Raw genomic sequence first — 24,812 nt, 5'->3', positions numbered from 1 at the left:
CTACAGATGTGTAGTGGAAACAGCTGGTTTGGGGACACTAATATCTCTGAGGGCCAAGTCTTGCAAAAGGTAGAAGGGATAGCCCAGTACATCAAAGGCAAACTCTCCCCTCCTTTGAAGAAAATGCTTCTATTGGCGAGCAACAGCAATCATTAAGGATCTACACTACCCAGAGCACATTCTATTCTTGCTGCTGACATCAGGAAGAAGGTATAGATGCCAAAAGACTTGTACCACCAGGTTCAGGAATAGTTGCCACCCCATAATCATCAGATTCCTAAACAACACGGTCATTTAAGGATTCTTACTTTGCACATTATTTACTACTGTATAATTAGTTTCTTCTGCATTTTACTAACATTTTTATTTTTTACCTTTCCTTATTTTTTTATACATTTTTTCTTGAGTTCAGTCTAAGCAGGGATGGGCAACCTACGGCCCTGATTCAATTTTATCTGGCCTACAACCCAACATGTACCATGTGCACCTGGCCTGCCGATGCAAGTGCAGGTCCGTGCTGCTTAACCTCCATTTGGGCAATGTCTGACACCCCCCTCCCCCCATGTCACATCCCCCATTAGCACCGCCACACCCCCCCCCCCCCACCCCCGGACAAGGAATGCACCTGTTTTTTCTGCGCTCTATTCAGCCTTTCTCGCCTACTCTCAACTTCTTCAATGCCAAATGCAACAGGTCCAGCTCTCACTTGACCTCCTTGTCACCGTTTATTTTGATGCATTTGCCACCCTACATAGGTGATATTTTGTGTAGATACACCCCTGCGTTATTGAGTGTAGATTTTTCAATATCTATCTACTTCAATTAATTTGTGCATTTATAAATATTTGTGTTGTAATGTGAATGCATGTATCTTTGAGCGATTAAGTGCATTAAAAAAATTTTAAATTTCATTTATGGTAGCATCAGTGTGGCTCACTGTTCAACCACTGACATACCTTCTGGCCCATGCATGGTAAAAGTTTACCCACCCCTGGTCTATAGTTACTGTAAGTAGAAATTCTGTCTGGGCAGCAGGAAAAAGAATCTCGGGATTGTATGTGATTTACTCAAACAATAAATTTAAACTTTGAACTATCTCTAAATTTCCAGGGATCAATGAGGAGGTAGTTATTCTTCAATGAAGTCTTGAGTAAATCCTTGAATGTTTTCTGAGGGCTTGATGTTCTCTTCTGATATGTATTAGGATTGAGTGTATGTGCTGGACATGTGAAGGGCACAGTCTGCTCAGTGTAGCTGATTTAAATTTTAGACACAGCCTGGTGGGAGGAAACCGGAGCCCCAGGAAAACCCATGCAGTCATGGGGAGAATGTACAGAAAGCGCGGGATTCAAACCCCGGTCCTGATCGCTGGCACTGTAAAGTCATTGGTCTAACTACTACACCAACCATGCTGCCTCCCAAAAGAATTATGGAACACTTCACAAATTTGCGTGTCATCCTTGTGCAGACCTAGTAGTACTAGGGGCTCACTACTAGGGATATCGGCATGGAAGAGGATGCTGGCATTAGTTTGTTATGGAGTTGAGAGAAAAGAAGAAAATAGCAATATTTTCCAATTCTCCCTCTGTGATGCTTGAATGGCTTAACTCTGTTGTAATGCAGTTTATTCACGTAACCACTAGAGGATGAAAATTCCCTTTGAGTGATTTTCCTCATATGGTCAATTCCCTGCCTCCCAGAAACCAACTTGAGGAAGTAAACAAATCTGCAGAAAACTACTGGTGGAACTCAGCAGGTCATGCAGCACCCATGGAAAGCAATAAGAAGATGACATTTCAAGTGTGAGCCCTTCTTCAGGTAGGATCCAACTTGAGTCACTTTAAATCAAAGCTGGTAAATCTTAATGAAAATCCTGAGGTTAACCTTGAAAATTCCTCAAGAAATGTTTGGCTTTATTGCCTTTGTGTGGCTTAAGTAGGAAAACTGTTTGCTACACTAATTTTATGGTTTTAATGTCAGAAGATACTCATGAAACATGTGATCTGTTGCAAGAGACCTACTCCTGCCTTTTACCTTGTGTTCTTATTAACTATTGTTGGAGACCTCCAAATCAAGGTGTATTTACCAATTGCTACCACATTGTTCATGTCATATCCCCTAAAGCATGCCAGATTTGGCTACAGGATAAGGTACATACAAACTGCTTCCTACAAAGGACACTAAGAGAAAATGTAGCACATCAGGCAAGAAAATAATTACACTTAATTAACACTGCAGCAAATTTCAAGCATCCCAGCCAACCTCCAAAGATGAATAGCTTGGTAGTGCAGTTTTTTGGTATTATGATGGCAACAAGCATGATCTCATAACGGGCTGATCATACGATGGGAGGTCCATCACAAGCACTGAACCATTGAGGCATCTATGAGGTACTGCCAAAAGAAGGCAGCCAACACCGTAAAGGTCCCCCATTACCCTGCTCACAACATCTTCTCAAAGCTACCTTTGGGTAGAAGATGCAGAAACCTTAAAAATGGCATCCCATGTTTCTAGGAGTTTTTTTCCCCCAAACATCAGACTTTTGAACCTTCCCTGGATACACTAATCAAAGACTACTCAGCACAAAAAGGCTTTTGTTTCACTATTGCAAGTCACTTTTTTTTGGCACAAGGATTACCTTGAATATTTAGAGCGCCTTCCATAATGTTTGGGACAAAGACACCTTTTTCCTTTATTTGCTCCTGTGCTCCACAGTTTTCAATTTGTAATCATACAATTCACATGTAATTAAAGTGTGCATTCCTGATTTTATTCAAGGTTATTTGTTACCATTTTGGTTTGACGATATAGAAATTACAGCACATTTTATACATAGTTCCCCCATTTTGGGGCATCATAATGTTAGAGACATTTGACTATACTGGTGTTTGCGAGTGCTCATGTATGTTCAATTGTCTCATTGGTGCAGGTAAAAGAGAATGAGGCTTGCTTATAAGCTTTTGATCATCTTTGCTGTCTGTTGTTACCATTTTTCAACATAAGGACCAGAGTTGTGCCGATAAATCAAATAAGCCATTATAAGGCTGAAAAACAAGAATAAAGCAGTCAGAGACATTGCCCAAACCTTAGGATTGCCAAAATTAACAGTTTGGAGCATTGTTAAGAAGAAAGAGCATACTGGTGAGCTCAATAATTGCAAAGGGACTTGTAGGCCAAGTAGACCTCCACTGCTGATAACAGAAGAATTTCTCATCATAATGAAGAAAAATCCCTAAACGATGTCTGAAAGATCAAAAATCCTCTTCAGGAGGCAGGAGTGGACGTGTCAATGACTCCTGTCTGCAGAAGTCTTTGTGAACTGAAATGCAGAGTCCCAACATTATGGTGCCCTGAAATGAAGGGACTATGTATAAAAAGTGCTGTAATTTCTACATGGTCAAACCAAAATGTATACAAATAACCATGAATAAAATCTGGAATTTGTACTTTAATTACATGTTAATTGTTTGATTACAAATTTATAACTGTGAAATATGGGCAAATAAAGGGGGGGGGGGAAGTGTCATTGTCCCAAACATTATGGAAGGCACTGTAAATGGCTTACATATTTATTCTCTCTTAAAAATTCAATTAGCTATTATAGTTTTTCTTTACAAGAACCTGTCCATCTGCAGCAACTCAGAATGTTGATGCATATGTGCAATTTGCATGAGTCCCTATTATCATAAATGGACATGGGATTATATTTAGTTTTGTAATTGGCAACCAGTGGAATTTGTGGAGGTGGAAACCAGCAAATGCCTTCAGCTGAGCATCTGAGAAATTCAATCACATGATTCAGGTTTTTTTAATTTGCTGTGGTATTGAATTGCAATTAAGACTTTATAAAAGGCATAGCTCATAAGAAATAAAAGCAGGAGCGACATTGATGATATCGAACATAGCATCATGCATGTTGAACACTGCTGTGACAATACTTAAACATTCACAACTGTAAGGAAGCAACGTGGGCTACACCCAGGAATGCAAGTTCTTGGGGTGGGGGGGGGGGAGAAGCCCTGCTTGTGCAGTACTTAACAAGATACAGTATCATACATCTTTGCCTTGGAAATCTGTTATCAGTTATTGATGGATCAGTGCAGGTGCAACATTTGAAGTGAATTTCTGTTCATTATTTAGGTGAAGACTTCCATATTTCTTGGTTTGCTAATGCTCTTATCCACTTCACACTTACCGCATGATTTACAAGTTATTGAAGTGGAGCGCCTCCTGTGAAAACTCTTCCAATTTGTTGACTCCATTACCACCTCTAATTCTGGGTGTGGTTGTAATGGACCATCACAGCTTAGGAAGTCGAACCATGGATTTCACATTCCATGTTCATTGCCAATGGTATGTGTTTCTCCCTAAAATTACATCTGATTGTTGTTGACAACTGCCCAGCATATTGGTGAGTTTCACCATTTGTGCGCAAAAAGCCTTGCACTTGCATGTGACTAAGGTCTCCACCATTATGACACAGGAACCAACTGGAACAGATCCCTGGTGCAGTCACATTTGATTAGAAGTTCTGAGGCAAGACTAACTGACCAATGGCACCACAATATGGTACTTCCTAATGAAACAGCACACTCAATGACCCAAGGGTCATTGCTAATCATTTTTTAAAAATATCTTCATTGGACTCATTTTAAGATTGCTTTGTCATCAAAAGTCGATCAGAATTTGTGATTCTTGGAGCCCACAATTTCTCTCTGAAATCCAAAGGTACCACCTTCTGAGTAGAAAGTCTTTTCTGAATGGATTTGATGTTTCATGATTTTTTTAGTACCATAAGAAATTCATTTTGAATCTCACAATATCTCTGATGCACCACTATGTGACTTTCATTTCCACCATCAGGTGTCCTTGTAATATCTTTAAATTAAATTGCTAGTTAAACTGACCTATTTAAGGTTTTATGCCGCTATTGTTCATCAAGAGAAGAATCCATCCTTCCTCAATCTCAACTGGATCATGTACCCTTTGAAACTGGTATTTGGGATGGGTCTTCCTCTAAAATATATGAACAGTCCAAAGCAGATGCCACCTGGAAGAGGAAGGCGAGGCCTGGTATTACACCAATAAAAATTCAGAGAAACACAAATCAAGCATAAGGTTCAAAATAGGAGAAGGCCACCTGATGCACAGGGCTGCTCTACCTTTCCTGAAGATCACATGTTCAGACCTCAGATTACTTTGCACCTTAATATCCAGAAACTCCATCTCTAAATTAATTCAATGATTGGGTTGCCATAGTCAGAGAATTCCAAAGAAACAACAACACCCTCTGAATTAATAAATTTCTCTTCATCTTAGTCCTAAATTACTTTATATTCTGATACCCCGTAATTCATGATTTCTCAGCAAGGGAAACATCCTTCCTGTATGCCCCCATGTCACCCACTGAAAGAATTTTGTAACCTCTCATTCATCTAAATGCTGGAGAAATCCAGCCAAGTCCTTGAAAGCTTTCCATGTGCCAAACCCACAACCTGAGGAACTAGTCTGCTGAATCTTCACTGCACTCCCTCTGTGACAATGATAATAACCCCAAAAAAGCACACTCTTAGTTTTGCTAGTCCCATTATAATTGCAGTAAAGCTATTTTTATTCTTGCATTGAGATCCTCCTATAATGAAGTCAATAAGCTATTTGCTGTGCTATTCTGCATGTAAATAAGAACTACATTTCCCAGCATGCAGTGTGTGTGGTTGGCAGAAACCAGTGGTATAGGACGGGAGTCATGGGCATTGTCGCTGGAAGTCGGTTGAAGCAGGTCAAGGAAAATAAAGTTGGTTTTGTGTTTAAACCCGCAAGGTCTTTCTTCTTGAAATAACAAGCATAACATGGTGTCAGAAGTGTCTGAGTGAGTAAGACAATTATTTGTAAGCATGGATAAGTTAAGTCCTCCTATACCAATGTAGTTTACCGGCAATCTAGCCGATGATTGGAAATGCTTCAAACAGCAATTCAGCATTGATTTAGAATGGGAGAGACCGATGGAAAATTAAAAGCTTCTATGTTTCTGAACATGATGGGAGAAGATGCCTTGGACATCATCAAATTGATGAGACAACTTTCACGTTGGACACTCTGATGACAAAATTTGAGGAGTATTTTGTTTCAAGTAAAAATGTCATGTTTGAGAGATTAGTTTTTCTCCTGTGACCAGAAACAAGGTATGAGCTTTGACCAATACTTAGCTGAACTTCACACACTGAGTAAGTCCTGTGAATATGGAGATTTGAAAAATTCACTCATTAAAGACAGAATAGTTTGCAGAATCCAAGATAACAGATTAAGAAAAAGACTGTTGCGTGAAAAAGACTCTGGAAAAGCCTGTTAATATGTATAGGGCAGCAAAGACCACACAAACACAAGCTAAGGAGCTGCACAAGATAGACACAGCAGTCAAGGAGCTGCACAGCACAGGTACAGCAGTGTATATGATGAAAACAGATAAGCAGAGCACCAGGAGTTTCCAAAAGTTACAACAAAGCAAAGCGTTAAGCTCAAATAGCAAATTCAGCAGGTGCAGAGGTAGATATAGTCCAAAGATGTGTCCCACCTATGGAAAGTTCTGCTATAAATGTGGGAAGAAGAATCATGTTGCAAAGTGCTGCAAAGCAGGGTATACAGAGAGAAAGATATACACAGTGGATGAAGAAGTGGATGAATTCTGTGTGGATTCACTACAGACTGATGCTGGTAAAACGGAATAGATCGTTCCAGTGACTGTGAATGAGACAGTGATTCCATTTAAGCTTGACACTGGAGCCCAGGTGAATCTGTTATCTATGGATGATTACAAGACCCTTGTTATGAATCCAGAGGAACCCAAAACCCAGTAGCATTAGATATTCACCATGACAAATGATTAAACAAAAGTTGCTTTTAATTATCTTTAAACATGAAAACAGGATCAAACTTTAACTTATTACATTTAACTTGACCTAACTTAACCCCCTTCTAATTCTAAGTGCATCTGTATGTAATGTGTGTGTGAATTTAGAAAAGTTCTTTGATTTATAGTCCAATCTCACTTCTCACTCCTCCAAGTTCACTGGTTGCAGGCAATTCTTATTCTGTACACAGAATTTAACATTTATGAATTTCACCAGGCTTTGGTGCCTGCAAGGTAAATAGTTACCACTCAGGAAGGTTCTTGTCAGTTTTCAGAGAGAGATTTGTTGTTCATTGGACACAAACTGACTCCTTCTAATCAGCCACTTCAGTGTCTTACTGGAGAAACTTGCCCCATCAGGGTTTTCCAGATGATGGCCTCTTTCTTTTAGGTCACCACAGAGTTCCTTTTTGTTTTCCTTATTTCAAGTGAAACATTAGGCAGCCAGTCCTTTCCTCTTGTATGGACCCTAAGGACTTTGACCAGGCTTCAAAATGGAGTTTTTCCACACGATTTCCAGCTTGCCTGTTCCAGTCCCAGCTGCTGCAAAACTTAATTTTCTCTCTCTCTCAGAGAAAAAGCCAGTTTTTTTGCTCTCTCTCTACTTGAAAAACCACCTGACCATCTTAGAACAGCAAGTTCCACTGCAGACAGCCCGTGGCTGTTGCCTTTTTGAAAACAACAGTCCATTAGTGAAGTCTCTTGGGCACTCTCCAAAGTTTTTGCAAAGACCCCCCCAGGAGCTGCCCTGTCTGGCTTGAGCAGAGCTTCAGTATTTTAAATGAGATCTGTTTTGAAGTGTTTGTATGTGACCTACACTAAAAAATCTGCCCCAATTTGTCTCTCAAAAACATATTTATATAGAATATAAACACAACATAATCTGCAACATCCTCACCGTAAAGAGGAAGACTTATCCTGTGAAATTAAAAGTGACAGGCTGCACTAGAGAGAACGTTCCAGTTAAAGGGGACTGTATGGTTACCCTCAAACACAAATGGTGGTATCTAAAGTTACAGCTACTGATTATAGAAAGGTAAGTACAGAAAATATTAGGTCTGAGTGCATGTGACGACCTCAACCTGGTGAAAAGAGTTTTCATAGTGGCTTCACAGACTGAAGATAGCACACAACACTAATGAAAGAGTTCACAGATGTCTTTGAGGGGCTTGAATGTTTACCAGGTGTACACAAGATCCACGTAGATGAAACAGTAGCTCCTGTTGAGCGCACATGGAATGGATGAAAGTCATCCAGAAAATTGAAGAACCTACAGATTGGGTCAGCTCATTGGTCTTTGTGCAAAAAAAAAATCTGGACCCAAGTGATCTCTATAAAGTCATCAAGAGAGAGGATTTTAAATTGCTAACATGGGAAGAAATCATGTCCCGGTATGCAGTTGCCAAGTAGTTTAGCAAGCTCGACCCGTCATTGGGGTTTCGGCAGGTGAAGCTCGATGAGGCAAATTTGAGACTATGCACTTTCAGTACTCCACAAGGAAGATATCACTTTCTTTGGCTACTATATGGGATCTTGTCTGCACCATAAATCTACCATAAAACCATCCACATGATCTTTGAAAGTAAAAATGGAGTTGAGACCATGATGGATGATGACATTGTATGTGGGTCCACCAAGAATGAACATGACATGTGACTAAGGTAAGTGCTTGACATGATACAGAATGTCAATTTGAAATTAAATAAAGAGAAATGTGAGTTTGGCGCAAAGATACTGACCTTCATAGGAGATGTCATATCTGAACAGAGAGTGAAGCCTGATCCATGAAAGACATTAAGCCATTGAGAATTTTGTGAGGCCCCAAAACAAAGAGGAGGAGAGACATTCCTTGGCAATGGTAACTTACCTAGCTAAGTTCATCCCTCATCTGTTGACTGTGTCAGCACCACTTAGATCACTCATTGAGCAGAAAAATGAGTGGATCTGGTCGCATGAGCAAGAGGAGTTCTTCCAAGCTCTCAAAAAATTTAACAGAAGAGCCTGTATTAAAATTTTATGATCCGGATAAATGAACCAGGATCTCGGCTGATGCATCCTGACATGGCCTTGAAGCAGTGCTGCTGCAGCAGCATGAGGACACATGGCAATGTGTGGCTTGTACACCAAGGACTTTAACGGGGGCACAGATAGAGAAAGAGCTTCTCACCAGCACTTATGGGAAATGTTCCATCAATATATTTATAGACAAGTTCTTGAAGTGGAGACAGACCATAAACCACTGGTCTCAATTATGTCCAAGACACTGAATGACTGTCCCGTGAGAGAAAAGCTCATGTTGATAAGGCTGATCTACATGCCAGAAAAATACATTTCTGCAGCTGATGCACTGTCTGGAGCAGTTGGCAAGAAAGAAAAAAGCAACCAAGAGGTTAATGAAGAGATATAGGCCTATGTTGACATGATTATCCCCTCACTTCCAGTGTCCTGGGACAGACCAGAGCAAATCAGGAAAGCAATAGAGACCGATGCAACAATGAAAGAGCTCCGATTCAATATAGGAAGGATGGCTAGCAGTTAAGAATGACTGTCCGATGGGTATTTGGGATTACTGGATATGCAGAGATGAATTGTCAGTTGTGAAAGATATAGTCTTCAAAGGGAACAGGTTTGTGAGTCCAGTGTTGCTACACAGGGAAATGCTCGAGAAGATAAACGAAGGACATATTGGTAAGGAAAAATGCAGAGCTCGAGAGGTGATGTATTGGCTAAGGCGAAGAATGAACCAAGATATAAGCCAGACCACTGTTTGATGCAAAATATCTATTACCTATAGACCAAAGCAGCAAGCAGTACACCACTGGAAACACATAGCAGACTGAAAAGGACTATTAAACCACTTCAGAGACTGATTGAAAGCTGCTGAGTGGAAAGCGACTGGCCATGGTATGTAGGTACTTTTGTTATGTTGACATAGTATTGAGTTTGTGTTTTTGTTATTTTTTTTAAAGGAGAAAGATGTGTTACTATGTGTGTAAATAAGAACTATATTTCCCAGCCCGCAGTGCACGTGGTTGGGTGAAAACTAGAATTAGTATAGGACAGGCCTCGTGGACGTTGACACTGGAAGTCGTTGAAGCAGCTCAAAGAAAAAGTCGGTTAAGTGTTAAACCTACATAAAGTTGTTCTTGAAAGAATAAGCATAACATTTGCCTTCCCAATTGCTAACCCAAACGTAATGTCAAAGATTTCTCTACAATGCACAAAAGTGCTGGAAAAATTCAGCAGGCCATTACAATCACAGTGCCTGCCTTTCCTGTTTTGCGGAACTGATGGGTGACATGTATGTGTCCACTGATGATATAACCCAGATCCTAGCTCCACCTCTTGGACATGAGTATACGCATTGTGTGATCAGAAGAAATCTTTGGCGTGGGTTTTTCTATCAAGAAATAATCTTGTTCCATGGCGCAGAATATATTACAGAATATTTCACTTACCCACATGAAATTTCAACCATGACCTGGACTAATCAGTACATAACCTGGTGATTAGATAGATTATATCGATAAGGGTAGGAGCACATCCCAAATATCATGGGTAAGGAATTAATCAAGAGAAAGGTGGAGGAGATGGCGGGGAAATAGTAATTAAATTTCATGTTTTAATCAAAAGTGTTTCAATTACTGTGTGCCTATTGTGCTCATTTTTGTACAATATTCTATTTTATTATCACTATTTCTGGGCAGTACATAGAGTAGATGATTTGGTTGATTTTGATAACTCAAACCAGGAAGTCATGCAAGGACAGGAATATAAAAATTATTACAGACTTGCTAAGCACTGGTGTTTGGGACATTTGAATAATAATGATTCATTTTCATGCGGTCTTAAAAGCTTTAACCTGTGAATTATTTTGCTGCAACTCTTTAATCTCTGTCTTTCTTAATTTTATCAGCAGTAGTGCTATTGGTGATCTGCTGTCTAGTACATTGTTCATTGTTCCTTTATTCAAGTCCTTGAATCAAATTTCCTCGACCCCCCCTCATTCTTCTTTCTCCGACAATTGAAGTCAGGTTCCAGGTGTGCAGCTACATTTCTCAATGTTGCTTAATCTTTTCTTGCATGCTACTGTTTTATGTATCTTGGCCTAAGGTCTGTCACTTGAATGTGGTTCTAATTTGTTCTTTTCTTTGTGTCTTTTAATCGTACCTGCCTCTGGAAGCTTTATAGGCAGCATTGACAAGATCAACTGCTTGATTGAATGTCTCAATGACAAATGCATTCCCTTGTTGAGTTGCAGATTCTGCAATATAATAAGAAAAGATTAAACAAAACATTTAGTGATACAATTATAACTAAAATGTTAATATTTAGGTTTAAGATCTTGCTTTTGATCCAGAAATGCTGAGACTGGGAAGATTTCCATACAGTTTTATTCATCTCCTTTGCTAAATGCCTCAACAAAAAATATTTCCTTTTGTCTCTGCATGAGGAACAGAAACTTAAACTTGCAAGCGTTTGCGTGGCTCTGTTTGAAAAGCTACTAGCGGACAGTCTATAAAATAGGTGTCAGTTCCCAGGGTGGTGGTTGATGGTCAAGGAAGAAGAGTTGATTTTAATAGTTGAGGATCCTACTTTTATGGTGGAGGAGAGGTTATTGAAGAGTCCGTTTTGATGCCCAGGCATGCTGAACATGCCTCGTCTGACTACATCAAGATAGCCCCATTAAGTTGGAAGTCCTGAAATAATCCCAGACAAGAGCCATGGGAGCATGGTGTTATATCATGGGAGCTGATATGGAGCTAGGAAAGGCTGTATTATTTACTGCTCTGGCTCTGCTGCCACATACAATTATAACAGCAGATATTGGCAGAACTTGTAATGACATAGACCTCATTGAGTCAACATCATCTTCCCAAGAGAGTAATCCTATTCATTCTATTTAACCTCTTCTTATTTTCCTAAATCCCCACAACTTAGTCTCTCTCACACATGCCCATAAACTTTTTTTCATGCCATGGAGTAATTTTCTGTAAACAATTAACCCACAAGTGCAGTGATTCTCAACCTTTTTCGGACTACCTGGCTTCCGGCCTAACATACCATGGTCCACAAGTGGAAATGGCTAAGCAATATGTTCAAGTCAAAGGCAGTTCTGTAAGAAACACATCTTTATTTAATTTCAAGTATTTTATTTAACATTTATAAAGAGCCACATGGAAACCTGCTGTGGCCCACCAGTGGGCCATGGCCCTAGGGTTGAGAACCATCGGACTACCCTGTCCTTTGGATATGAAAGGCATCTGGGGCACCTGGAGGAAATGCATGTGGTCATTAAAAGAGCATGTGATCTCTGAACAGGCAGCACCTAAGGTGCTGGGCTGCGATGCACTAATATTAGCAGCAATGCCATTGTTGCCACTCAGCAAAGATCTGATTGTGGCTTGTGTGTCCTGTGCTAAAAATGTGACCATGTAAGTGGTGTTTGATGTACCTTGGGCAACACTAGCTCCAATAACCAAGACACAATGGCTGTTCTGCCTTTGGGCTGCAGGGTTCCTTCACCATATTTTTTTTCTTCTAAGGTTCTCCCTTTTCAGATGCTTCTGACATGCAATAGACATTCCTTTCAATTTGACTTTCAGTAACAGGCAGGTTTCTGATCTGCTGAATGTATCCATTCAAACCTGCACTTGATGCTCAGTGGATCAATTAACATCAGAACATTAGTGCACAAGCCACGCTTCAACTTGTTTCACTAAGTTGTACCTAAGCTGGACCATTTTTCAAAAATTTCAGAAGCTGTCAGACATCGTTCAAAGGAATTCTTGACATCCAGCAATGTGAGATCATGAAAATGGTCAGGCAGCGAATCATATCAGAAAATAATCACATTTTGCAAAAATGCACAACAGTGAACTAAAGATGGAATGGATCATGCTTATGTGAATGAGATAGAAATAAATATTTTAAAATCAAACAATTTATTGAAATTTCAAAATAATTGCATAAGAGAATGACAATGTACATGTAATTAGTTTCTTTTAGATTCTTTGATTGTTATATAATAAAACAGAAAATGTGATATTACACAAAATTTCCTTTAGTCTACTGTAAGGCAGACAAAGATTCACCATCAGCACAAATTACCTGGCGCTCATTACAGTCAGAGAACTTTAAGGCATAAGCAGAAGAAAGTCCCCACCCCCCCCCCCACAGAGTCACTGAGTGTCCATGGATTTGCCACCAGTGCTCCCCCCAGCCTCTGAAGCCACACAGCCTTCAGTCCAAACCATCAAGCTCCAGATTCAAACCTCTGATACGATCAGGAAGCCCTCAGCCCATCTCGGTTCCGTTACCTGGTACCCCTTCAGCCAATCTCGAGACAGTCTCCAGGAGTCTGCAGCCTGGTGCGAATCCTTGACTGCAGTCACCTGCAGCCCACAGCCTGCATAGGTTCCTCACCTTGAGTCTCCAACAGCCCGCTGCCTGTGTGTTCTTCAGCCACAGAGACTCTTGTTGGTCCACCACTGTGGTCACTGTCCCATGAGTCCTCTCCTCTGCTTCTTCTTCTCAAACATGGTAGGGGGGAGGGTGGTCTCCCTGTTTTCCAGTGCCCTGCACTAGTCCTTGGCTTCCCCAGAGTCTGCAAACCTTCTAGGTTGCTGCCTATCATAGGCGCCGTCACCTTAGGTCCAGACTCCGCAGGATTTTAAAATAAACCACCGCTGGCTCCTTTAACAGGGTTTATAAAGCCTGTATGGAGCCAACGGCATTTGGACTGGGTGATTGAACCCCGCTTTCACACTAGCAGCAGTGCTGCCATTACCCCGATCCTGATCACTGGTGCTGTAAAGGGTGAATCTGTCGCTGTTCGTACAAACTCAATACAGATAGCACAGGACTCAAACCCTAGTCCCAATCACTGGCACTGTAAAGGGTGAATTTGCTGCTATTAGAACAAACTCCTTACAGACAATGTGGGGCTTGAACCCCAGTCCTGATCGCAGGCACTGTGAATGTTGAATCTGCTGCCATTAGAACAAACTCCTAACAGACAATGCGGGGCTTGAACCCTGGTCCTGATCGCGAGCACCGTAAAGGTTGAATCTGCTGCCATTAGAACAAACTCCTTACAGACAATGTGGGGCTTGATCCCTGGTCCTGATCGCGAGCACCGTAAAGGTTGAATCTGCTGCCATTAGAACAAACTCCTTACAGACAATGCGGGGCTTGAACCCTGGTCCTGATCGCAGGCACTGTGAATGTTGAATCTTCTGCCGTTAGTACAAACTCCTTACAGACAGTGTGGGACTCGAACCCCGATTCCAATCGCGGCATATTCAACAATCGAGAACAGGATTCGAGTCCCTCACTATCTGGAAGGAGTTTGTACCATCGGCGGCAGATTTAAATGTGTTGGACCATGGGAGTTGCCGAACCACAGGGTGCCAGATAAGAGAGGTACAGCCTGTACTCCAATCAGAAGAACTTAATTAAAAGGCAGTGGATCTCCTTTAGATTGGTTAACCTTCATGAGAGTTTCAACTTGCATCTGATGGAAAGAAAGTGAAAATTCCAGAGAATGCTCCGAACATTTGTAACATAATAAATTTGACAATTGTGCCCAGACTTGACATTCCCATCAGTTTTCAATCATTTCGGGATCCAGGTTCTTGAATAGCATTGCAGATTTCTCAATGAAATCAGTGAGACCGAGTTGGTTCTTCCTTACTTTGGTGACCCATTGGAAGAAGGTTTCATTTTTAAAAATCTCCATGGAATTGAATTCAGAAACCTTTACCTCGGATTGTGGGTTGTACTTCTGTGAATGTAAAAGTGGAGCTCAGGTTCTTAAGCAGGAGCAACAGTTGGTAAATTCCTATGTTTGGTATCTGCAAGTAATAAAAGAAACAATGAGTAAGATCAGGGCACTGATATACCTAGAATTCACAATGAGAAAGTTAGCAGAATTAGTTTTAGAATGCTTTCTGGGATAAAGTAGCAAAATAGAGATGAGCAAACCTTTTGTGCATTGATATTCCAAACATTAACATCTAAAATATATTGGCAAAAATATAGATGATCTATAACTGGTAAGTAATTTCAAAATTATACCCAAACTGCTTATGTAAGTAGCACTGTAATCAATTGATTTTTATTGTTGTCAGAATATTTTATGACTGATTCCAGACTTGCAAACTTTATGCAAATGAAGACTAGAAAATTACTGCTCAGCGTATCTTACCCACTAAACAAAGTTTAGCTCAATAAGGATGTTTCAGCTTTTTCTCTGCTTTTGGCAATGTCAAATCTTCAAATTCACATGCTGTCCACACCCTACCTAATTCAGATCCCCATTCACCTAATTTAAACAGTTAAATGAAATGTCCTTCAGTGGTTTTCAAAGTTTGGAAATGTATCTTCTTCACTCTATTGATTGTGCTACACCAATACAACCATCTGTTCTTCATCTTAAAGTCACCTGAAAGATTTAACAGGAAATGCTGCAATCTCCCTGACACTGTAAGGTTAATGTATGAGCAAGCCAAGAGGTTAGAAGTCTTGGGAGCTTCACAGGATTGAGATCAACCATTGTAGCATTAACAGTTATATTCAACTATGTGATCACTGTTATGGTCATCTCAAAGGTAGCAACAGTAATTTCCAAAACACTTCTTCTAAATATTATTCAGAGGGCCTTGCTGAAATATATCAACTTGAATTGTTGAACTCCTGATCATTTGTAGGAAGAGTTGACGTAGAGGAAGAGAAACATTCAAAGCAGAATTGTGGTTGGCCAGTTGTGCCATGCTGAAAGAGAAAGTTTTGAGGTGGTTGTGAGGATGGAAAGTGACAAGCTAGGGAAATCGAGGTAGAAAGTACAAAATCCCCAAGAGATGTGGTTAAAGTGGTGCGGCCATTAATTTTGAAAAGGAACAAAGAAACAGGTGCAGGCTAATATTAGACATGCACACAGTCCATGTGAGATGATTGAGAAAGGAGTTCTTGACAATATGTGAAAGATGCCAAATCAAGGAGTTTGAGGATTTGATTACTGATTGAAGTGATGTTGACACGCCAGAAACCAAAATGGGGTAGCTTAAACAAGTGAGTATTGGAAAATTTAGGGGATGGAACAGTGCAAACAATAGCCAAAAGATTGGAATTGGCACGAATAGGTCTGACAAGGCAAAGCTGAATGATCCGAAACCATGAAGATTATGGGAGAAGTAGTTTGTGGGGTTTTTAAGATGAGATTATCTGCCCTGGTTTGAAGATGAGGGGGGAATCAGTGAAGAATGGGGAACATAAAAGGCATGGAGGGGATAATTGATGGAACAAGCTGTGTATGTCGTGGGTAAGATTTGGTGCCATGAATAGGTGGAGTTGGATAAAATCTCTACAGAATGGAATTCAAGAAGGTTCAGTCAGGTGATGGAGGTATGTAACTTGAGGACAATCAAAGGATTAGCTAACTATTTGCACAGGTATCTGTGTAGAGTTTTAGTTAGAAATCTAACTTTGGTAGAATGCCAGATTGCTCAACTAAATGGGACTTTCTGATTAAATTCCAGAAATTTCAAACATAGAAAAGGAATGCAGATTATATAGTCTTTATTAGTCTATCAATAGGTTTATGTTTAAGATGTTTGGAAGCTGTCAGGCATGGTTGAGAATGATGGAACAAAGAGAAAGTCCAATATACTGTCCACATCAATGGAATTTAATAATGAGCCTGGCATGGTGAGGAGGACCATACGCAATACAACTAATAATATTAAACTATTAGGGGTCAAAGAGGTTAAACAGGAAAGTCTGCAGACACTGTAGGGGTGAAATACACAAATATGCTGGAGAGACTCAGCAGGCCAATTAACATCTATAAGAAGTAAAGAGTAACAAATATTTTGGGCCTGAGCTCTTTGTCAAGGTGTGAGCAAAAAACAGGCAGGTGCTTGAATAAAAAGGTGTGGAAAGGAGAGGGGGGGAGACTAACAGTTAAGAGGTCATAGGTGGATATAGGTGGGAGGGCAGAAAAGTAATGGGGAAGGGATAGCCCTCTGAATGGAGAGGGAAGGAGTGGGGATCTGGAGGAAAGGAGACAGTGGGATAGGGAAAGAGAGAGTGAAACATGGGGAAGGGCATTAATGGCGTCTGGTTGGACAGTGCCCCAGAAGGAATATTGGGTGTTGCTCTTCCAATTTGCCCATAGCCTCAGTATGGCAATGAATGAAGCCATGGACAGACAAGTCATTTTGGGAATGGTGTGTGTATTAAAATGATTGGCCACTAGTCAGTCCCAGTTATTACTGCAGATAGAGTAAAAGTGCTCAATAAAACTATCTCCAGACTGCGTCCAGTCTCTCCGATGTAGAGGAAGGAGGTTTCTCTGTGTATGTAGTAACACCACTTGATTTGTGGGTGCACACAATGTTTTTTAAAACTACACTTGGCTGAACATAAATGAGTATACATTGGTATAGTTTTCAAGCCTGCTTTGTATTTTCCTCCAGTCTTGACACAATGAAATCTTTGTCCTCCAAAATCCTTGATTTTAATCAGTCCTCTGTCAGTGCAAATTCTTCAACTGCCGAGGTCCTGAGTTTTGTTACTCCGTCACTAAACATTATCCCATCTCTACATCTTGCTCTTTGAATCTGCTTAAAACTACTTTTCTACACCTTCAATGAAACTTGGTCATCTATTGAAAGATCTCCTTCCTTGATTTTGTGATTTGTTTTATACTATTCTTCCAAAGCTCTATTTGGAGACCCTCTTAATCATTTGCCATCAATTTTTACAGTTTGTTGTAATGACTGTTGCAGTTACTGGCCACTCGGGGGGCTCTCATAAACTGAGAATGACTTTGGATGAGGTCTTCTGTTTTTACTTCCGTAGTGTTTCTCAACTGGATCTGCTGGCTACATTGCATAAGATGGAACTACAGGACTGTCAATGGATGCAGTGCAAATATTCCCAGGGACCATTGGTGATCCATGGGTTTGTTATTACTGGTCTGTGGCAACATGGCAAAAACAAATATTATTGACATAAAGAAGTAAAATAAAGTTGTATATTTGATGACAAAAGAAACAAAATTCTCAGAAAAAATTCCTAGCAAGAATAAACAAAAACCCTGCTGGTGATGTGGGAAAGGCTTGAGGTTGCCAGCCCACCCCTGCCTGCACAGATAGTCTGTGGGTCTTTTCTAGGTGGTCCACAGTTAGTAAAAAAAAACTAACTGTGGACTGAGGCCCACTGATTCCTGCTGCATCCCATTAGTTATAGTTTCATCGCATTAGTAATAGTTTGTCATCCTTAAAATTACCAGTTTAACTTCTTAGTTGATCACCTTTCCATGCTAATTATACACATGTGATAGTATGACCACTTGGGCAGTAAATGTTGCATTCTAGGAATTATAAGGGATGTCTATTTAGGCAAGTGCACTGGCAACAATGATTCCATGAATTACATTGAAAGGAAAAGGTTCTTTGTTAAGTGAAGGCATGAAAATAATACATGATTTTTAAGTCAGGAATAAGGAGCACGTCTATTTGGAAATGGAAAGCACATAGTTATGGCACTGACAATGACTGATAGTTCCCCAGTCTGCAGTACAGTTCATGGTACACCTTAAATGAGTCTAGATGATTATCTACTTGAAGAAAATGTTGCCTAATAGTTGAGAGCATTTTTGAAGAGCTGAGATAAAAAGTGAATATTTCTTTCAATAGCACTGGCACTTTGTGATAATAACCTAAGAAATCCTACAAATTTTTGGTAATAAACCATTGCTTCATCTTTTTAATCATTGATTTTCATGGGACAAATTGAGAAACAATGATGTATTTGTAAATTTCACAAAATGTCAGGTGGTGGTAGGATTTTTGGTTGTTTTCCATAACTTGGATTCAGACAACAATTATATCATCCTTTGCCATATCAGCGGACTTGACAACTTTAAGTAGGCATAATGTATTATCGTACATATTATATATTTCAGCTCATTATATCATGTATTATGCAGAAATGAGCTGCAATGAAGGATGGGTTAATAGTTAACCCATGGTCTGCTTGCCTGCTGCTTGTGTTTAAACTGGATCATTTGAGTTCATTTGTTTTTCTTGTGAAACAGAAAATAAGTCAAATTAGAAATTTTGCATTAAAGACTATGTGGATTATTATTCTTACAATATTGCTGCTTTTTAATAATCTTAATTTTCATCAGCTTTGTTCTTCATTTTAACATTTCACCAACCAGTTCTATTTGTTCAAAATAGTTTTATTTGAAGAAGTCTTCCAGATATAAAGCGGAGATAAAATGTCACAATCCAGATGATAGATAACACATATAAGCACTATTCTCACAGCCATTTTACAGAAGATATTACAGCTCTTCAAACGAGGAACACATGGAATGAAAATGACCCATTACAGCATTGAGAAGGTGATGGGACTTTTCAGAGCCGTCCATGAATCATCTCAATAATTCTGTGCCCAGAAAAGTAGATGAAGCTGGGGCTGATGTGGAGAGGGGCCAACGTAGCTAGTGGCCTCTCCAATGGAAGACTACTCCTCCAAACTAATAAATACCAAGCAAATTTGAAAATCAGCCTTTGGCGAAACTTGGGGAAAATGGAAAACCGGGACGGGGAGAGATAGGAGCTATAAACAGATGAGGACACTCGGAAAGGACTCAGCTGTCAGAGATGAGGCATGAAATACTAAAAATCCACATTTTGATCTATTTAAACAATAAATCCAAACTGACTCTGGTTTGAAAATAGTTTATTTAAAGCATTTTTTAACAAAGAGAGTTCCTTCCTTCACAGATTAAAATCAGTTAATGGGTTGTTTTGTTCCTCTTTTATCATAGTTACCACTTTTCGAATGCACTTTATTGGGTATAAAGTGCTTTGGAATAGCTGTGAAAATTATTAAACAAATTTTAAAAATTTCGAAGCATATTGAAACTTCCTTACCATTCTTTCCCATGCAGGATGCAGCAGTTCCTAGTTGTTTATCCCAGTTTGTGATGAAACTTGAACTTTCCGTGTCTGAACTCTCACTAATTGAAGTTGATGCTTCCAAGCCCAATGATGGAATTTTTTCACTTTGATGCTGAAACTTTGAATTGTATTCAGTTTCCCAGTTCTGGAAAATTCTGAGCACTGTCTCTGGATTTCCTGGGATAATCTTGAATTCTTCAGCTGCATGCGAATGCCTTGAGTGATCCCTACATGTTTGTTCAGTGAGGATCAGTCCGCTTTTTATCTGTTGGATTTGGTTGTTGTATTGGCAGACTCCTTACTTGAGAACAAAGCTTCAACTGCTCTGAAATAATACCCTCATTCATACTAACTTCAAAAACATTTCTAGTCCTCTATATTCAAATGTGTGGTTTGGGCATTGATAGATTGAAGGTCGGGGAGATGCCTTTCTTCTTTGATAAGTGGTGTTGCTGAGGATTCCATGTATTTGAACGTGGCATAGGGTACAGAGTTCATTTTTACAATCCTATATAGGATTATTTTTATTTCATTTCATGTTGCTTTCTCATGTTCTTTTATTTCCTTTCAATACCCAGGTTAGGAGCCACCTAAGTCCACTCTCTCGAATATGCCCTATGCTTTAATGTGCTCAGCCTTTCCACCAAACCTTCAACATGGAGCAGCGTTAACATTTTGAGTGAGAGGACAATAAATGTTGATCATGGAGGGTTTTTTTTTTACTTTGCAGCCATGGATCTGCATTGTCAAAGAACTCCAGAATCATGTCTGTCCAACCATTCTTTGAATGGTCAGGAATAGGCATAGAAATGGTTTAGAATGTTGGCTGAAAGATGTGCCTGTGTGAGGATGATTGGTCAATGGGACAGCTCACACTGATCTCCAGATAGTGGTGAGGAGGACTGTGCAAGGTGACTGAGCTGGAATTGCTTAAGTTTTGATCTGATCTGATGCCCACTGCTTCCTTTTTGTCCTATTTTTCCCTTACGGTGTTGCTATTTATTTATTGGTATTGGCAGCACTACATTTCATAGTGAAATCATGTACTTACCATACAGAGCGGGGGGATGTAAGTTACCTTCTTGAAGAACTTTAATTAACTAGTGTTTGCAGTAATCAGGAAGACTTGATAATTTTTCTGAGTGTTAAAAATTGTTAAGGATCATAGAGAAGCCTCTATGTTGGGATGTTTGAACATAAAATGTCTAAATTACTTCAATTATACAATTATTGTTGAGTTCTTAAATTAGGTGTAACCCTAATGAAATAGCTACTTATTGAGGTATTTGTGGAGGTAATTTAATGGTTCTATATTCTCCTCCACTTTACCTGTTCCTTGACCTGTGAATTATGGCCCATATCCAGAAGCTTGTCAACAGGGACTAGAAGATGAATGCCATTGACATGAATCCTAATAAGAGGTGAGGATAGGTTGAGTAAGTCATCAGGCTCAACACAGCTCCAACGTCTTGTGCACAAGTACTAAATGAAGGCAGCATGCTTCTCAGAGGCTTGGCCCCGCACCCAACATCAAAGAAAAACTATTCCAACAAACTACAAGAGCTGCCACACACTCCCCTGCAACCAGAATGAAAGGCATTGTACAAAATATTCTGCCATTCAACATCAAAGGTGCCTTCTTGAAACGTAAAGAAAAAGTAATAATTGTGTGGAATTATCTGTGTTTCACACATCACTATTACTCCAATTCAGAAGAATATTTTAAACGCCACAGAAATTGATTTTATTAAAACTGTTGGTGAAAGCTATAGAGTTTTATTGTGGTTACAGAAACATACCTGGCTAAAAAGTGTGGGGAGGGGGGGTGGGGAACAAACTAATTATCAAAAGAAAAGTATCAAAAGTACCAAGATGTGGCAAGAAAAGAAGTAAGAAATTGATCTTTGGTTTGATAGCACCAAATGTGTGGAGAGAAATCTCCTGCTGTTATTCTTTTATCTGGGCACTCAGTCGTATTGAAGTCAGAGGAGGTGCTCCCAGAGATCTGTCCCCTTGTATACTGCATTGTTATTGACTACCACCCTCATCCCTGCGAGTCACAACTGATTATTGAAGCGTTCTGAATGTTAACCAGTCTATTCTATTCATCACTGCCATTACTCACCTTAAAAATTCTAACTATCCCAGAATATACAGGGTGATGATGATGGCATCACGAAGGTCCTGAGGCAGTTTTCCTTGATCCCAACAAAGCTTGAAAAACTCATGCAGTTTGACATGCAGAGTTTTGCCGCCAGCCTTCCAGACCTCTGGGGGGATTCCATCCATACCTGCTGCTTTGCCACTTTTCAGTTGTTCAATTGCCTTATATGTCTCATCCTGGGTGAGGACCTCATCCAGCTCTAGCCTTAGGGGCTGTTGAGGGAGCTGGAGCAGGGTGGAATCTTGGAATAGTAAAAACAGAAATATCAATATATTGCAATACATAATACAACGTAAAACATTATAACATATTGAACAATATTATCCCATTCTGCTCAATTTGGAATACTCAAAAAAGAAAAAAAAGTTATTAAAACCCCATCTAAACCTACCAAAATATAAATAAAAACAGCAACAACAACGAGAGGCTGGGAAACCTAAACCAGGGTCGACGCCAGAGCAAGTGTTGGGGAGGCTCATTCAGCAGGAGTGGGAGGTTGGGGTGCTAGCCAGGATCTACCTGTGAATAACACCATCCACCCCTCTGATGTAGGACATGAGGGCACTCCTTTTATTGCATCAGGCATCACTTGACGTTACTGATGCTTGACACACGCTAGTGACACGTCTGGGGACAGAAACATGTGCAAACCTAGATGCTAGTGATGCGGGAAGGGGTGGGGTCAGGCCTGATGGCTGGTCGCGATTGTGTTGGGGGGGGCAATGCCCGTGATGTTCCCCCTTGGCGCCGTCCCTGGCCTAAACTTAGGGTTCACTACAACAGATCAATACAAACTATTATCTGGTCTTTGCCAATAAAAAACAGCAGAAATTCAAAACAGTCTGGAAGATAAAGTCAAAATACAAATGAACATATAAAAAGTCTCTTCAAACTTAACAGAGATATCAAAAGTACAACTTCTAATTTTTTATAAACTTAAACATGACTTAACTTGAGAGAGCCATTGCATCAAAGTAGGTGAATTAGGATCTTTCCATTTAAATGAAATGACTCTTCTGGCCAACAGTGTAGTAAAGGCTACAACCTGATGTGCCTTTTTGGCCAGACTAAATGTATAATTTCCTGTGTGTTTATAATTCCATCAGTCACGTAAACATTCTTTAACTTTTCAAATAATATGCAAACCATTTGTGGTTATATTTCTCTTAGTTGTCTTAACGTCCTTAGACAAGTGCTTCAATGAGGTTCTAACATTCTTCCTTAATCCAGGCATAAATGATAATGTATAATCTCGATGTGCGACTCTCCCAAGCTGCACACCCTCAGAGACTGAGCCTTTTTCTCAGGCAAGCTTTTGAGATCCAATCTTTTGATCCAAAACAATAACAACTTTCTTTTTGTGTTCCTTTGATGGTACATCTTCACTGGCTTCTACTTCCCCAGCTCCAGTGTAGTCTGACACTCTCACTCAACAATTTCTCACCCGATGGAATATAGGAATGAAAGAGAAAACGTTCCATGGAAGTTGTGGCAGAGATACATGTGGTAGAATCTCTGTGGAAATCTGACAGTGGTGGGGTGGGGCCAGACTTCACCTTTACCTCCTTTCCCTCTACATTTTCAAATCTGTTAGAACAAATTCCATCTCACCAGCCCTTCCTTTGCAGCATCCTGCTCCTTCTTTATATTTGGCCTTATGGTTGTGGTTGGCCCAAGTTGTGAATGGGTGATTGTTTAAGAATGGAGAATGCGACAACTGTTACGATGACTGAATGGTTGCAACTTCTAAGTTGTATTTCCAAACTGTCCATCTCTTATGCTTTGAACTGACTATTTGCATTGGTGATGAGTTCCTTGTTATTGGGAATGCCTCTCCCAGTGGTGTAGCTTGGTGGGGAGGGGGATGGGCTGAGGGGTGTGCAGGGGGAGCAACTGCTCCCCGAGTACATTTTTCAAAAGTGGTGCCTTTCCACGTCCCCGATCCACTGCCGTCCGCTCCCTCCCTGGTTTGACAATGCTGCCACCACCACCCCCCAGTTTTATGCCACCACTCCCTCATCTGACAACTCTGCCACCCTCCACCCCCTCACCCCCAGTCCGACGCCGCTGAAAAATCAGTGCAGCCCACCAGTCAACCACTTGCTTACCATCTGGTATGTGTCGTGGCGCCTTTTTTACATGCTTGCTTCCCCTAACTTTAGAACCTGGCTCTGCCCTGGTCTCTCCCAGTTTTCCAGCAGCAAGATTGAGTTGTTAAGCCAGAAGACTCCCTATAGAGACACCAGGCATTTGTAGTGACAGGTCTGCTGGTGGTACCTTGCTAAAGTGGAAGGAATTTTAAGGCAAGTGGAATGAAAAGACAGATTATCAGAAATTATCCTAAAATCCTGCATCATAAAAGAGATAGTTAATGCATTTTCAACCCTCAACAATGGATTATATTAACGTAAGCCAAATGTCCTTTTTTCCTAACGTGGGGAAAAGGATCATGGTCGTAATTCTAGTTGTTCTTGAAAATAATAAAAAAAGTTTTGAAAAATCATTGAAACCTTAATGGCCCCCAACTAAAAAGTAAATGGAAAAATACTGATATTTTCATTGATTTTATTTTTTAAACTGCAGGTGCTTGAGAAATCTGAAATAAAACCCAAAAATACTGGAAATATTCAACAGGTCAGGCAGTATTTGTGGATTGGGAAACAGGTGCAATGCTTTAGGTCTGATTCCCTTCATCAGAACTGGGAAAAATTTAAAAAAAAACAAGTTAATATTAAATAGCAGATGATGGAAGAGCAATGGGTAG

The 24,812-nt window shown here is 40.1% G+C and overlaps 1 protein-coding gene across 1 annotated transcript in view; it reads right to left on the bottom strand.

Moving 5' to 3' along the window:
- The window catches only part of LOC138755780 (myeloperoxidase-like), a 41,979-nt gene that overhangs the window by 14,905 nt on the left and 2,262 nt on the right, over window positions 1–24,812 (bottom strand). The window contains exons 2-5 of the mRNA XM_069922421.1: window positions 24,157–24,329; window positions 22,010–22,289; window positions 14,673–14,763; window positions 11,078–11,171 (exon numbers count right to left, since the gene is read on the bottom strand). The gene's annotated coding sequence lies outside the window, so the exon portion shown is untranslated. The remainder of the gene's footprint in view (window positions 1–11,077; window positions 11,172–14,672; window positions 14,764–22,009; window positions 22,290–24,156; window positions 24,330–24,812) is intronic.

The sequence above is a fragment of the Narcine bancroftii genome, chromosome 1 (assembly GCF_036971445.1).
Source record: "Narcine bancroftii isolate sNarBan1 chromosome 1, sNarBan1.hap1, whole genome shotgun sequence".
NCBI classification, from domain to species: domain Eukaryota; kingdom Metazoa; phylum Chordata; class Chondrichthyes; order Torpediniformes; family Narcinidae; genus Narcine; species Narcine bancroftii.
The sequence above is the reverse complement of the archived record's forward strand: the minus strand, read 5'-3'. Positions and strand labels throughout refer to the sequence as shown.